Source organism: Haematobia irritans, chromosome 3 (assembly GCF_050003625.1).
Source record: "Haematobia irritans isolate KBUSLIRL chromosome 3, ASM5000362v1, whole genome shotgun sequence".
Taxonomy (NCBI): domain Eukaryota; kingdom Metazoa; phylum Arthropoda; class Insecta; order Diptera; family Muscidae; genus Haematobia; species Haematobia irritans.
In genome coordinates, this window is record NC_134399.1 from 27537220 (window position 1) to 27550628 (window position 13409).

The 13409-nt window shown below is 32.2% G+C and overlaps 1 long non-coding RNA gene across 1 annotated transcript; it reads right to left on the reverse strand.

Annotated features, from left to right (window-relative positions):
* Window positions 1–1263: 1263 nt before the first annotated feature.
* On the reverse strand, window positions 1264–2476 carry LOC142230235 (uncharacterized). Its single transcript, XR_012720614.1, has 2 exons — window positions 2042–2476; window positions 1264–1990 (listed from the first exon to the last, which is right to left on the reverse strand). It is a non-coding gene; the product is annotated as an uncharacterized LOC142230235 (long non-coding RNA).
* Between the last annotated feature and the right edge of the window lie 10933 nt (window positions 2477–13409).

The window sequence follows — 13409 nt, forward strand, 5'->3', positions numbered from 1 at the left end:
CCAATTTTTATACCCTCCACCATAGGATGGGGGTATATTAACTTTGTCATTCCGTTTATAACACATCGAAACATTGCTCTAAGACCCCATAAAGTATATATATTCTGGGTCGTGGTGAAATTCTGAGTCGATCTGAGCATGTCCGTCCGTCCGTCCGACTGTTGAAATCACGCTAACTTCCGAACGAAACAAGCCGTCGACTTGAAAGTTGGCACAAGTAGTTGTTATTGATGTAGGTCGGATAGTATTGCAAATGGGCCATATTGGTCCACTTTTACGTATAGCCCCCATATAAACGGACCCCCAAATTTGGCTTGCGGAGCCTCTAAGAGAAGCAAATTTCATCCGATCCGGCCGAAATTTGGTACATGGTGTTAGTATATGGTCTCTAACAACCATGCAAAAATTGGTCCACATCGGTCCATAATTATATATAACACCCATATAAACCGATCCCCAGATTTGGCTTGCGGAGCCTCTAAGAGAAGAAATTTTCATCCGATCCGGCTGAAATTTGGCACATGTTGTTGGTATATGGTCCTTAACATCCTTGCTAAAATTGGTCCACATCGGTCCATAATTATATATAGCCCCCATATAAACAGATCCCCAGATTTGGCTTGCGAAGCCTCAAAGAGAAGCAAATTTAATCCGATACGACTGAAATTTGGTACATGGTATAAGTATATGGTCTCTAACAACCATGCACAAATTGGTCCATATCGGTCCATAATTATATATAGCCCCCAAATAAACCTTTCCCCAGATTTAAACTCCGGAGCCTCTTGGAGGAGCAAAATTCAACCGATCCGGTTCAAATTTGCAACGTGGTTTTAGTATATGGTCGCTAATAACCATGCCAAAATTGGTCCATATCGGTCTATAGTTATATATAGCCGATCCCCAATCACACAAAAATTGGACCATATCGGTTCATAATCCAGTCAAAAATAATCTATCAAAATTTTATTTCTACAGAAAATTTTGTCAAAATTATATTCCAATAGAAAATTTTGTCAAATTGTATTTCCCCGTGTAAAAATTGGGGGATCTGATTTGATATGGTTAGATCTGAGCCAAGATATGGTCAGATCTGAGCAGATCCGAAAAATGGTTATATCTGGTCAGATCTAAATACTATGAAATTGGATCTGATCAGATCTCAAAAATGAGACACATCTAATCAGATATAATTTGATATAATTGTATATTATTTGATACAATTGTATCTTTCGAGATCTTTCAACACATAAAAGCCCATAATTTGTATATAAAATGAGATCAATTGTTTTATTTAATAATACAGACAAAAAGTATGTGCATAATAAATATGTTTAATTTAAATTGATCCATCAAAGCTATTTAAGAGTATTGACAGTTGAGTTAGAGTGTTGTCCAAGGGTTTTTTCGTTTGTTTCTTCTGCTTTGGACTTAGACACGCGACTAAAGTATTACAGCGTTATTACAGCAATCTGCAATGAAATTAAGTAAAAAAACAATTATTAAACAAATATAGGAATAAACAAATATGGGAATATATTGAACTATGTAAGCAAGTATTAGTATTGTTTTGGATCATTCTTCTTTAAGTTGCAATAAAAATTGCCATATAATTTTATGTTGCTTTTAATACTCACATTTAAAGTGTATTCGGGATTAGGTTAGGTATAGGCTCATACATACTATTCAGACCATCATGACATCACAGTGATCAACATCTCACTTATCACTGACTGCTGCTCGATTCAATAATTAGCTCAATAACATGGGACCTCCTTGCTATAATCGATTCCTATCGGCATTTCACGTTGCGCTGAAACAACTTAGAGAATTTTTGAAGCAGAAATGTCACCAACATTACTGCGAGGAGATAATCCACCGCCGAAATAATTTTTGGTGTTGGTCGGAACTGGGATTGAACCCGTGACCTTTTGAATGCAAGGCGGGCATGTTAACCAGTACACCACTGAGGTTTCCTTTTTTTCCAAATCTAGAAAATAGTAAAACAATACTAAGGAAATAACAAATACAATCTACTTACCTTAATCTCCGCAATAAAGGAAACGATATAACCTTTATCAAAGGAACACATTTAAAACAATTATATTAAATTTCTTAATTTTCTCAGCTAGTCTGGCGTTAAATTTGTTTAGAAGTGATGCCCCTGACGGCGTTGACATTTGACATAATGGCATTGAGGTTTAGACGTGTATTTCAAAAATCTTTTTAACTTGTTCATGATTTTTTTTATATTTTGGACCGTATTTAACCCCATATATAGTCAGATATGATGTTATATCTACCATATCTTATTAGATATAGTGCTATATATGGTCCTATCCAAGCATATATTATTAGATATGCCAGATATAATTAGATATTATACTATATATGACGATATCTGCAATTATATCTAACCAGATCTAGCACCATATATAGCATATCTGTGCATATCTAATTATGTCTGAACCAATATCTGAACAGATCCAATTAGACCCAATTTGATATTATTAGATAGGATTGGATCCTCCAATTTTTACACGGGTCTATAGAAAATGTTTAGTTCTATAGAGAATGTTGTCAAAATTTTAAATCTTTTGAAAAAATTTGTCAAAAAAAATTGTCAAAATTTTATTTCTATAGAAAATTTTGTTAAAATCGTATTTCTATAGAAAATTTTGTCCAAATTTTACTTCTATAGGAAATGTTGTCAAAATTTTTTTCTATAGAATATTTTGTCAAACTTAATTATATACGTATTTACCCAAGTAATTCGATTGTGGATGACAGTCTTCAGCAGAAGTTTCTACGCAATCCATGGTGGAGGGTACATAAGCTTCGGCCTGGCCGAACTTACGGCTTGTTATTATTTATAATAACATATGTGTCCCAAACATTTAGTGATAGTTTAGGAATATTACATGTTTGCACTTAAATATATTGCGTTTAAAAAATTGTGCCCGAAACACATTTTGTTTATATCGGAACATTGCCCCGTGCACGACTTTATAACAACTTTAGTTAATTCATTTTTTGGACGGTGAATATGTAACATATTTGTCGCAACCAAGTAAATTTCTCACTTTGTACTGACAACCATTTTATGTTTGGTGAGAAAACACCATGTTTCTGGCAAAAATGCCCCATAGTCACCATTCAAAAAATAACAAGTTGCTCTAGAATATGATCATATTCCTTCCCTGCGTGTAGAGCATGACCCTTCATATAAATTTAGTGCCTCCGTTTTTAATTTTTTTGGCGAAATATGGACTCTGGCATGATTGGTGCACGCAGAGAAGAAACATGATTGTCACAATCATATTCGAAGAGCAAAATAATATGATAGGAGCTATTTTTGCGAAGACCATGTAACATTTTAAACTGCAACCATGTTGGCTCAGTGAACATGGTTCTAAGAAAAATATAATTGTCCTCATCTAAAATGTTATTATATTGATAAAAAGAAATTTGTTTCCATGAAAAGACAATGGTCACTATTTAAAATGTTATGGTATTCATTAAAAATGTTTTTCTCCTAGTTAAAAGAACATGGTCACAACCTAACATGTTTTGATCTTTATGAAAATACTTTTTTCATCGTCGAAAAAAGGACGCCACTTGAGAAAAGAAAACACAAAATTAAATTTATTTGTTTGTTTTTATTTATTTATAAACTAATTCATTGTTTATTTGTATTTATACTGTCGTGCAAGCAAACACCACATATTTTTACACACTCTATTTTGGTTCAATTTCAACAATAAGTAATCATTCCATATTTACTTCGTGACCATCAAATGTACCAACGCAGACATCATGTAACTGCAAATAAAAATAAATGATACCATATAGCAAAATGCAGAACAAAAAACAGGTACATTTTTTCAATTACACTTTCCTTTTTGTGTTCACATAAAACCACGTGCCACTTCTGAATAAATAAATTAACACAAAACACAGTAAATCCGTATTCTCCGTCCATTCCAAGAAACAATCAACACACGACTGACGCGTAAAATGAAAATCGTGTGTATCTGCTCAATGTTTTTATAAAATTCTTTTCGCTGCAAAAAAGTTAAAAAATTAAATGGTCACGAAAAAAATGTAAATGGTCTTTATGGCCATGTAATGCTTCTAGACATATTTATACTTAACCTATAAAAATAGTTTTTTCCCTGTAAAAAAGTAAAAAAAATTGAATGGTCAGGTACATGATTTTCCCGACCATGTAATGGTCTCAAATTCTATCATTTTAATGATAGAACATGTTTGTGGTATTTGAGAACCATTCAAATGCTTATTGCCACCATACATTTTTTTCTCCGCTCGAAAACTATTTTTACAAAGACCAAATACATGGTTTTCGCGGCAATTACATGCTCTAGATAAGCATTAAATGGATGCGGCAACCATGTCCAAACATGGTTTTTCTGTGCGTGTGGGGAGGAGTATTGTGCAAATTTTGTGTCCTAATATTTTATAATATTTAAGTCAATATATTTTCAATGTATTCCAGTGATAACAAAAATCGTTATTAGTATCTGCAATAACAAAGCAACTTATCTTACTTGTTTACTTCTGGCAAAAACTTTGTTTACATTTTGTTTGTGAAACTTAGGATATTTCCTTCATATTCATGGTAAATAAATTTGAACCATCAATTGCTGCTCCATCATCGCTTATCATCATCAATTATTAAGAACCGAAATGACAAAGAAGAAACCCCAAATCATCCCGAAAATATCAAAACTAAAAATTTCTTGGAATCTGCATTTGCATGATGATATGTAAATTTATTTTCTGATAAACTTTTATTTATGTTTTACATTTAAAACCATATTGGCCATTTATGTCATTGTCATGATTTACAAACCGGAATCAATGATAAGAAACTCTTGGCCATTATAATGACAAAAAAAACATGGAAGTGGAGGAACGGTTACCACCGTTGGTAGAAGATTTAGCAAAATATTCCTCACCAACTAAGGGGTACTTCACAAATCTTTTATAGAAATAACATTTAAAAATTTTTTCTATAAAAATAAAATTCGGACAAAATTTTCTGTAGAAAATAAATGTTGACAAAGTGTTCTATAGAAATAAAAATTTAACAAAATTTTCTATAGAAATAAAATCTTGAGAACATTTTCTATGGAAATAAAATGTTGACAAAATTTTCTATAGAAATAAAATTTTGACAAAATTGTATATAGAAATAAAATTTTGATAAAATCTTCTAAAGAAATACAATTTTGACAACATTTTCTATAGAAATAAAATTTTGACAAAATTTTCTATAGAAATAAATTCGTGACAAAATTTTCTATAGAAATATAAGTTTGACAAAATTTTCAATGGAAATAAAATTTTTAAAAATCTATATATATATATATATATATATATATATATATATATATATATATATATATTCTCTAAATTATCTGAGATTTACAGAGAATATGTGGTGAGGTTATGGAATTAATATGCCCTACTTTTTGAAACTTGGAACAAAATTATGCGATTGGCTTGAAATTTTCATTGAATGTTTGGGTTGGTACCTAGACAAAAATCCGCTACATTATTTTTCGATATTTGGTCGGGGGGGGGACCACCCCTTTGCCCGATTTTCTTTTTGAAAGTACAAACAAAACTAAACTCCCCCGACTGAAATTTTACGGAAAAAATGGGTTATGAAATTTCCTGAGTTTTTAATAAAAATAAAAGGGCATAGGGAGACATCCGCTTCTCTTAAGTACATACAGAGAAACAATTAAACTTTACCGAGTTACTTGAAATTTACAGAGGACTGGGGAGAGGTTACGATATTAATAGTTGATACCTGATTTTGTGATATTTGGACGGAAGAGAGGCCGCCCCTTTAGGCTTATAATTTGCTTGACATTTTCTGGGACGTTTACAAAAGATACGCTACATCACTTTTCGATATTTAGTCGGGGTGGAGGTCCTCCTCTAAAACTGCAAAAAAAACAACAATTATTAAGTTTTCTTGAAATTTACATAGTAGGCAGTGGGGGAAGGTTATGAACGAAGAGGCAACCTTCCTTGCCCCACGCTTGAAGGAAAGTTTCAAGCATTTTCAGGGAAGGTTAGGGGTGCTATTCACTACGGTGTTGATATTGTATCGGGGAAAGTGACGCCCCTTTAAAACAATAGAGCAAAATTTAAACATCTCCGATCTACTTGAAATTTACAGTAAAACGTGGGAGGAGGTGATTAAATTTATAAATAATTTTTAAATTAGTATATGATTTTTCGATATCTGGTTGGGGAAGGGGAAAATTGAAATAAACGATTTACTTCGATAGAATTTATAGGGACCATTGAGTAGTTGTGAAATGAATATAGGGTACGTGATAGTCCGATATCATGTCGGTGTGGAGCGAAGGTGGGGAGAGGGTTCCCTTTTTTTTTTTTCTTAAATTGAAAGTAGAGGGTTGTCCGTAAATGGGAACTCGGTACACAATTTTATGATTTTTGCACAGGCTTCTGCCAGACTTCTTTTTTAGTAAAGAACTTAAATTTACATGAAATTGGTAGCAACGTAGAGGGTACATCATTTTCCAACATTTTAGCAAATGTTAATGTGGTAAAATTTTTTACTACTTTTGCTTTTTCCGATTTATTGAATGGGAAACAGGCTCTTTGGCCACTACTTTGCAAAAAATCTCTTCTTGATCACAGAAACAAGAATCTGCTATTCAAAAGCATTATTAGACCTATCTTAACGTATGCTTGCCCGGTTTGGTTTAAAGCTGCCAAAACCTACTTGAAGAAGCTGCAAATTATCCAGAACAAATGTTTAAAAATAATCAATAAAAAGCACTGGAGGTATCCTACTTCGTTGCTTCACAATGAAACTGGCTACGAAGAAATTGGAGAGTTCATAAAAAGGCTCAACGCAGGTTATTTATGTAAAATGGAAACTTCCCCCTACGACCTAATAAGGTCCTGTGTGGAACGAACAAACTAACTTACTTCTAGTATATATCACAATCATCAAATAGAAAATCTATGTATGTGTTAGGTTATTTAGCTAAATAATCTTCTGCATTCATATAACTTTTCAACAATATTTGAAATTTTGCTTTTCTTAAATTCATATGAAGGTTTTTACCTATTTTTGCCTTCAAATCTTGTATATATGTTTATAACCAATATAATGTATATGTCCAATAAGAGTATTATTTGTTGTAATATCTGCTGTGATAAAATCTCATTAAAGAATTGTAATTAATAAATAAAATAAATAAAGAGGAATATGAAAAAACAAACAAAAAACATGGGAAACAGTAATTCTTTGTATGTTATTATAATATAGTGCTTAATTTTCAGATATGTTGAGGAGAAGGATACCTTTCCTTGACAAACCACTCTTAAAATTCACAAGAAATATAGAAGATTGTCCAACTATTTACTGAATACAGAACATTATTCAAAAAATTTGGAGGAAAGGGTACATCTTCTCCCCGACATTTTTTAAGACGAACCGTTTTACATATGCATTCCCGCCGTATTCAAGTAGTCCGATTTGTTTAAAAGAATTCAAATCTTTTCGAATTTGTTTTCAGCACGAAGGATATAGTTGACTAAGTTAACGCAAAATGTTCCTCCAAATACGCTTCGGAAGGCGCAGCGAAGCGGGCCGGGTTACGCTAGCTGTCTATATAAAATAAAATTCTGATAAAATTTTTTATAAAAATAAAAATATTGACAAAATTTTCAATAGAAATAAAATTTTGACATAAATTTCTATAGAAATAAAATTTTGTTGTTTTTTGATTTCAGCTTAAAACCATGCATTGACTAAACTACAAGTGTAGCTTAACCAACAGACAAATTTTTTGACAAAAATATTTGTAGAAAAAAATAACTGCCTTGCAAAAATTCATTTATTTCGGTCAATCATTATATATAGCCCCAAATATACCGATATCCAGATTTAACTTCCAGTGTATTTAGCAAAAGGAACTTGGATTCGATCCGAAATTTAGTACATGATCTAGGTATATGCAGAATAATTATAATTATATACACTGTCATACATAAGTATTGGCACAGCATCCTAGGTTAGGTGGCAGCCCGATATTTCAGGCTCACTTAGACTATTCAGTCCATTGTGATACCACAGTGGTGAACTTCTCTCATATCACTGAGTACTGCCCGATTCTATGTTAAGCTCCGTTCGGACTCGGCTATAAAAAAGGATCCCTTTTTATTGAGCTTAACATGGAATCGGGCAGCACTCATTGATAAGAGAGAAGTTCACCAATGTGGTATCACAATGGACTGAATAGTCTAAGTGTGCCTGATACATCGGGACACATTTTAGCCCCTTAATTTTCATGAATAAAAATGTTGTTGTTGTAATTTACTCTTAAGGCTCTATTAAATATAAAGTTTTCGAAAATTATCTGAGAACTATAGCTAAACTGCAATTTAGCCCTTCACCTAATCCAGTAAAAAATCTATATCTAATGACAAAATCGTTTGCATTCCATAATAGACATTTAACGACTAGCTCTTAAGAAGCCCAAACATATTGGCATCCAAGCAAACAACTCAAATAGGATCTTTCATCTTCATCCAAATGTCTTATTCAAAATAAACCATGAACCAAGTGGAAATGACGATGATTGCAATAAAAGTTAAGTCAATTAAACTGTTGCCACAGGCATCGAAAACATTTCATTTTTTTTTTCCTTTTTCGAAACGACCTCATTAAATAGCAAATGTGAATGAGGTCAAATGTAAAACTCATTTCAACATAGATCTATTGGGACAGAATATTAGATTGGTTTTGCGTTGCTACGATTCCAAATGTCTTTCATTTAAATTTCTACATTTAACCAAACATTTAATCAATGCATGGGAATGATGTCTAATAAAACTCATGACAACACTTGATGGAAATATTTCGAGCAGAGCAGAGTAAAATATTTACCAAACCTAATAAACATTTAATTTAATTAAATAAATATGGGTGTTTTTTAATGATTTGCAAAGTGCCAAACGATGAATATGAAACAAATAGAATGAATAATGTGAAGAACCATCTCAAGTTCTAAGATTAATTATTCAGAAATTCATTTAATCATTATCTAGCTCCTTTTTATACCCTCCACCATACGATGGGGGGTAAATTAACTTTGTCATTCCGTTTGTAACACATCGAAATATTGCTCTAAGATCCCATAAAGCATATATATATTCTGGGTCGTGGTGAAATTCTGAGTCGATCTAAGCATATCCGTCCGTCCGTTCGTCTGTTGAAATCACGCTAACTTCCTATCGACTTGAAACTTGGCACAAGTAGTTGTTATTGATGTAGGTCGGATGGTATTGCAAATGGGCCATATCGGTCCACTTTTACGTATAGTCCCCATATAAAGGGACCCTCAGATTTGGCTTGCGGAGCCTCTAACAGAAGCATATTTCATCCGATCCGATGGAAATTTGGTACATGGTGTTAGTATATGGTATCTAACAACCATTCAAAAATTGGTCCACATCGGTCCATAATTATATATAGCCCCCATATAAACAGATCCCAAGATTTGGCTTGCGGAGTCTCTAAGAGAAGCAAATTTCATCAAATCCGGTTGTAATTTGGAATATGGTGTTAGTATATGATCTTTAACAACCGTGCCAGAATTGGTCCATAATTATATATAGCCCACATATAAATCGTTCTCCAGATTTGACCTCCGGAGCCTCTTGGAGGAGCAAAATTGATCCGATCCGAATCAAATGTGGAACGTGGTGTTAGTATATGGTCTCTAACAACCATGCAAAAATTGGTCCACATCGGTTCACAATTATATATAGCCCCCATATAAACCGATACCCAGATTTGGCTTGCGGAGCCTCTAAGAGAAGCATACTTCATCCGATCCGGTTGAAATTTGGAACATGGTGTTAGTATATGGTATCTAATAACCGTGCCAGAACTGGTCTATATCGGTCTATAGTTATATATAGCCGTTCTCCAATCACACAAAAATTGGTCCATATCGGTTCATACTCATGGTTGCCACTCGAGCAAAAAATAATCTACCAAAATTTTATTTCTATACAAAATTTTGTCAAAATTTTATTTTTATAGAAAATTTGTTAAAATTTTATTCGGTTCATAATCATGGTTGCCACTCGAGCCAAAAATAATCTACCAACATTTTATTTCTATAGAAAATTTGTCAAAATTTTATTTCTATAGAAAATTTTGTCAAAATTTTATTTCTATAGAAAATTTTGTTAAAATTTTATTTCTATAGAAAATTTTGTTAAAATTTTATTTCTATAGAAAATTTTGTTAAAATTATATTTCTATAGAACATTTTGTCAAGATTTTGGTTCTATAGAAAAATTTGTGAAAATTTTATTTCTATAAAAATTTTTGTCAAAATTTTATTTCTATAAAAAATTTTGTCAAAATTTTATTTCTATAAAAAATTTTGTCAATCTGAATTATATACGTATTTGGCTTGCGGAGCCTCTAAGAGAAGCATATTTCATCCGATCCGGTTGAAATTTGGAACATGGTGTTAGTATATCGGTTCATATTCATTGTTGCCACTCGAGCAAAAAATAATCTACCAAAATTTTATTTCTAAAGAAAATTTTGTCAAAATTTTATTTTTATAGAAAATTTGTTAAAATTTTATTCGGTTCATAATCATTGTTGCCACTCGAGCCAAAAGTAATCTACCAAAATTTTATTTCTATAGAAAATTTGTCAAAATTTTATTTCTATAGAAAATTTTGTCAAAATTTTATTTCTATAGAAAATTTTGTTAAAATTTTATTTTTATAGAAAATTCTGTGAAAATTTTATTTTATAGAAAATTTTGTCAAACTGTTATTTCGTTAGAAAATTTTGTTAAAATTTTATATCTATAGAAAATTTTGTCAAAATGTTATTTCGTTAGAAAATTTTGTTAAAATTTTATATCTATAGAAAATTTTGTCAAAATTTTATTTCTATAGAAAATTTTGTCAAAATTTTATTTCTATAGAAAATTTTATCAAAATTTTATTTCTATAGAAAATTTTGTCAATTTTTTTTTTTTCTATAGAACATTTTGTGAATATTTTATTTCTATAGAAAATTTTGTCAAAATTTTTATTTCTATAGAAAATTTTGTGAAAATTTTATTTTTATAGAAACTTTTGTCAAAATTTTATTTCTATAGAAAATTTTGTCAAAATTTTATTTCTATAAAAAATTTTGTCAAAATTTTATTTCTATAAAAAATTTTGTCAAAATTTTATTTCTATAAAAAATTTTGTCAAACTGAATTATATACGTATTTGATCGATATTTTTATACCCTCCACCATAGGATGGGGGTATATTAACTTTGTCATTCCGTTTGTAACACATCGAAATATTGCTCTAAGACCCGATAAAGTATATATATTCTGGGTCGTGGTGAAATTCTGAGTCGATCTAAGCATGTCCGTCCGTCCGTCCGTCTGTCCGTCCGTCCGTCTGTCCGTCCGTCCGGCTGTCCGTTCGTCTGTGGAAATCACGCTAACTTCCGAACGAAACAAGCTATCGACTTGAAACTTGGCACAAGTAGTTGTTATTGATGTAGGTCGGATGGTATTGAAAATGGGCCATATCGGACCACGTTTACGTATAGCCCCCATATAAACCGATCCCCAAATTTGGCTTGGGGAGCCTCCCGGAGCAGCAAAATTCATCCGATCCGATTGAAATTTGGTACCTGATGTTAGTATACGGCCTCCAACAACCATGCAAAAAATGGTCTATATCGGTCCATAATTATATATAGCTCCCATATAAACCGATCCCCAGATTTGACCTCCGGAGCCTCTTGGAGGGGCAAAATTCATCCGATCCGATTGAAATTTGGTACCTGATGTTAGTATACGGCCTCCAACAACCATGCAAAAAATGGTCTATATCGGTCCATAATTATATATAGCTCCCATATAAACCGATCCCCAGATTTGACCACCGGAGGAGCAAAATTCATCCGATCCGGTTGAAATTTAGTACGTGGTCTTAGTATACGGTTTTTAATAACCATGCAAAAATTGGTCCATATCGGTCCATAATTATATATAGCCCCCATATAAACCGATCCCCAGATTTGACCTCCGGAGCCTCTTGGAGGGGCAAAATTCATCCGATCCGATTGAAATTTGGTACCTGATGTTAGTATATGGTCTCTAACAACCATGCAAAAATTGGTCCATATCGGTCCATAATTATATATAGCCCCCATATAAACCGATCCCCAGATTTGACCTCCGGAGACTTTTGGGGGTGCAAAATTCATCCGATCCGGTTGAAATTTGGTACCTGATGTTAGTATACGGCCTCCAACAACCATGCAAAAAATGGTCCATATCGGTCCATAATTATATATAGCTCCCATATAAACCGATCCCCAGATTTGACCACCGGAGCCCCAGATTTGACCACCGGAGGAGCAAAATTCATACGATCCGGTTGAAATTTAGTACGTGGTCTTAGTATACGGTTTTTAATAACCATGCAAAAATTGGTCCATATCGGTCCATAATTATATATAGCCCCCATATAAACCGATCCCCAGATTTGACCTCCGGAGCCTCGTGGAAGAGCAAAATTCATCCGATCCAGTTGAAATTTGGTACATGGTGTTAGTATATGGTCTCTAACAACCATGCAAAAATTGGTCCATATCGGTCCATAATTATATATAGTTCCCATATAAACCGTCCCCAGATTTGACGTCCGGAACCTCTTGGAGGAGCAAAAGTCATCCGATACGGTTGAAATTTGGTACATTTTGTCAATATATGGCCTCTAACAGCCATGTAAAAATTGGTCAATATCGGTCTTTAGTTATATATAGCCGATGACTTATTACACAAAAATTGGTCCATATCGCCAAAAATAATCTACCAAAACTTTATTTCCATAGAAAATTTTGTCAAATTTTATTACTATAGAAAGTTTTGTTAAAATTTCATTTCTATAGAAAGTTTTGTCAAAAGTTTATTTCTATAGAAATGTTTGTCAAAATTTTATTTCTATAGAAAATGTTTGTCAAAATTTTATTTCTGTAGAAAATTTTGTCAACATTTTATTTCTATACAAAATTTTGTCAAAATTTTATTTCTATACAAAATTTTGTCAACATTTTATTTCTATAGACATTTTTGTCAACATTTTACTTCCATAGAAAATTTTGTCAACATTTTATTTCTATAGAAAATTTTGTCAAGTTTTTATTTCTATATAAAATTTTGTCAAATTTTTATTTCTATAGAAAATTTTGTCAAAATTTTATTTCTATAGTAAATTTTGTCAAACTAGATTATATACGTACTTAATCGGCCTTTTTTTGTTTAATATATACCCCGTATGGGCTAACT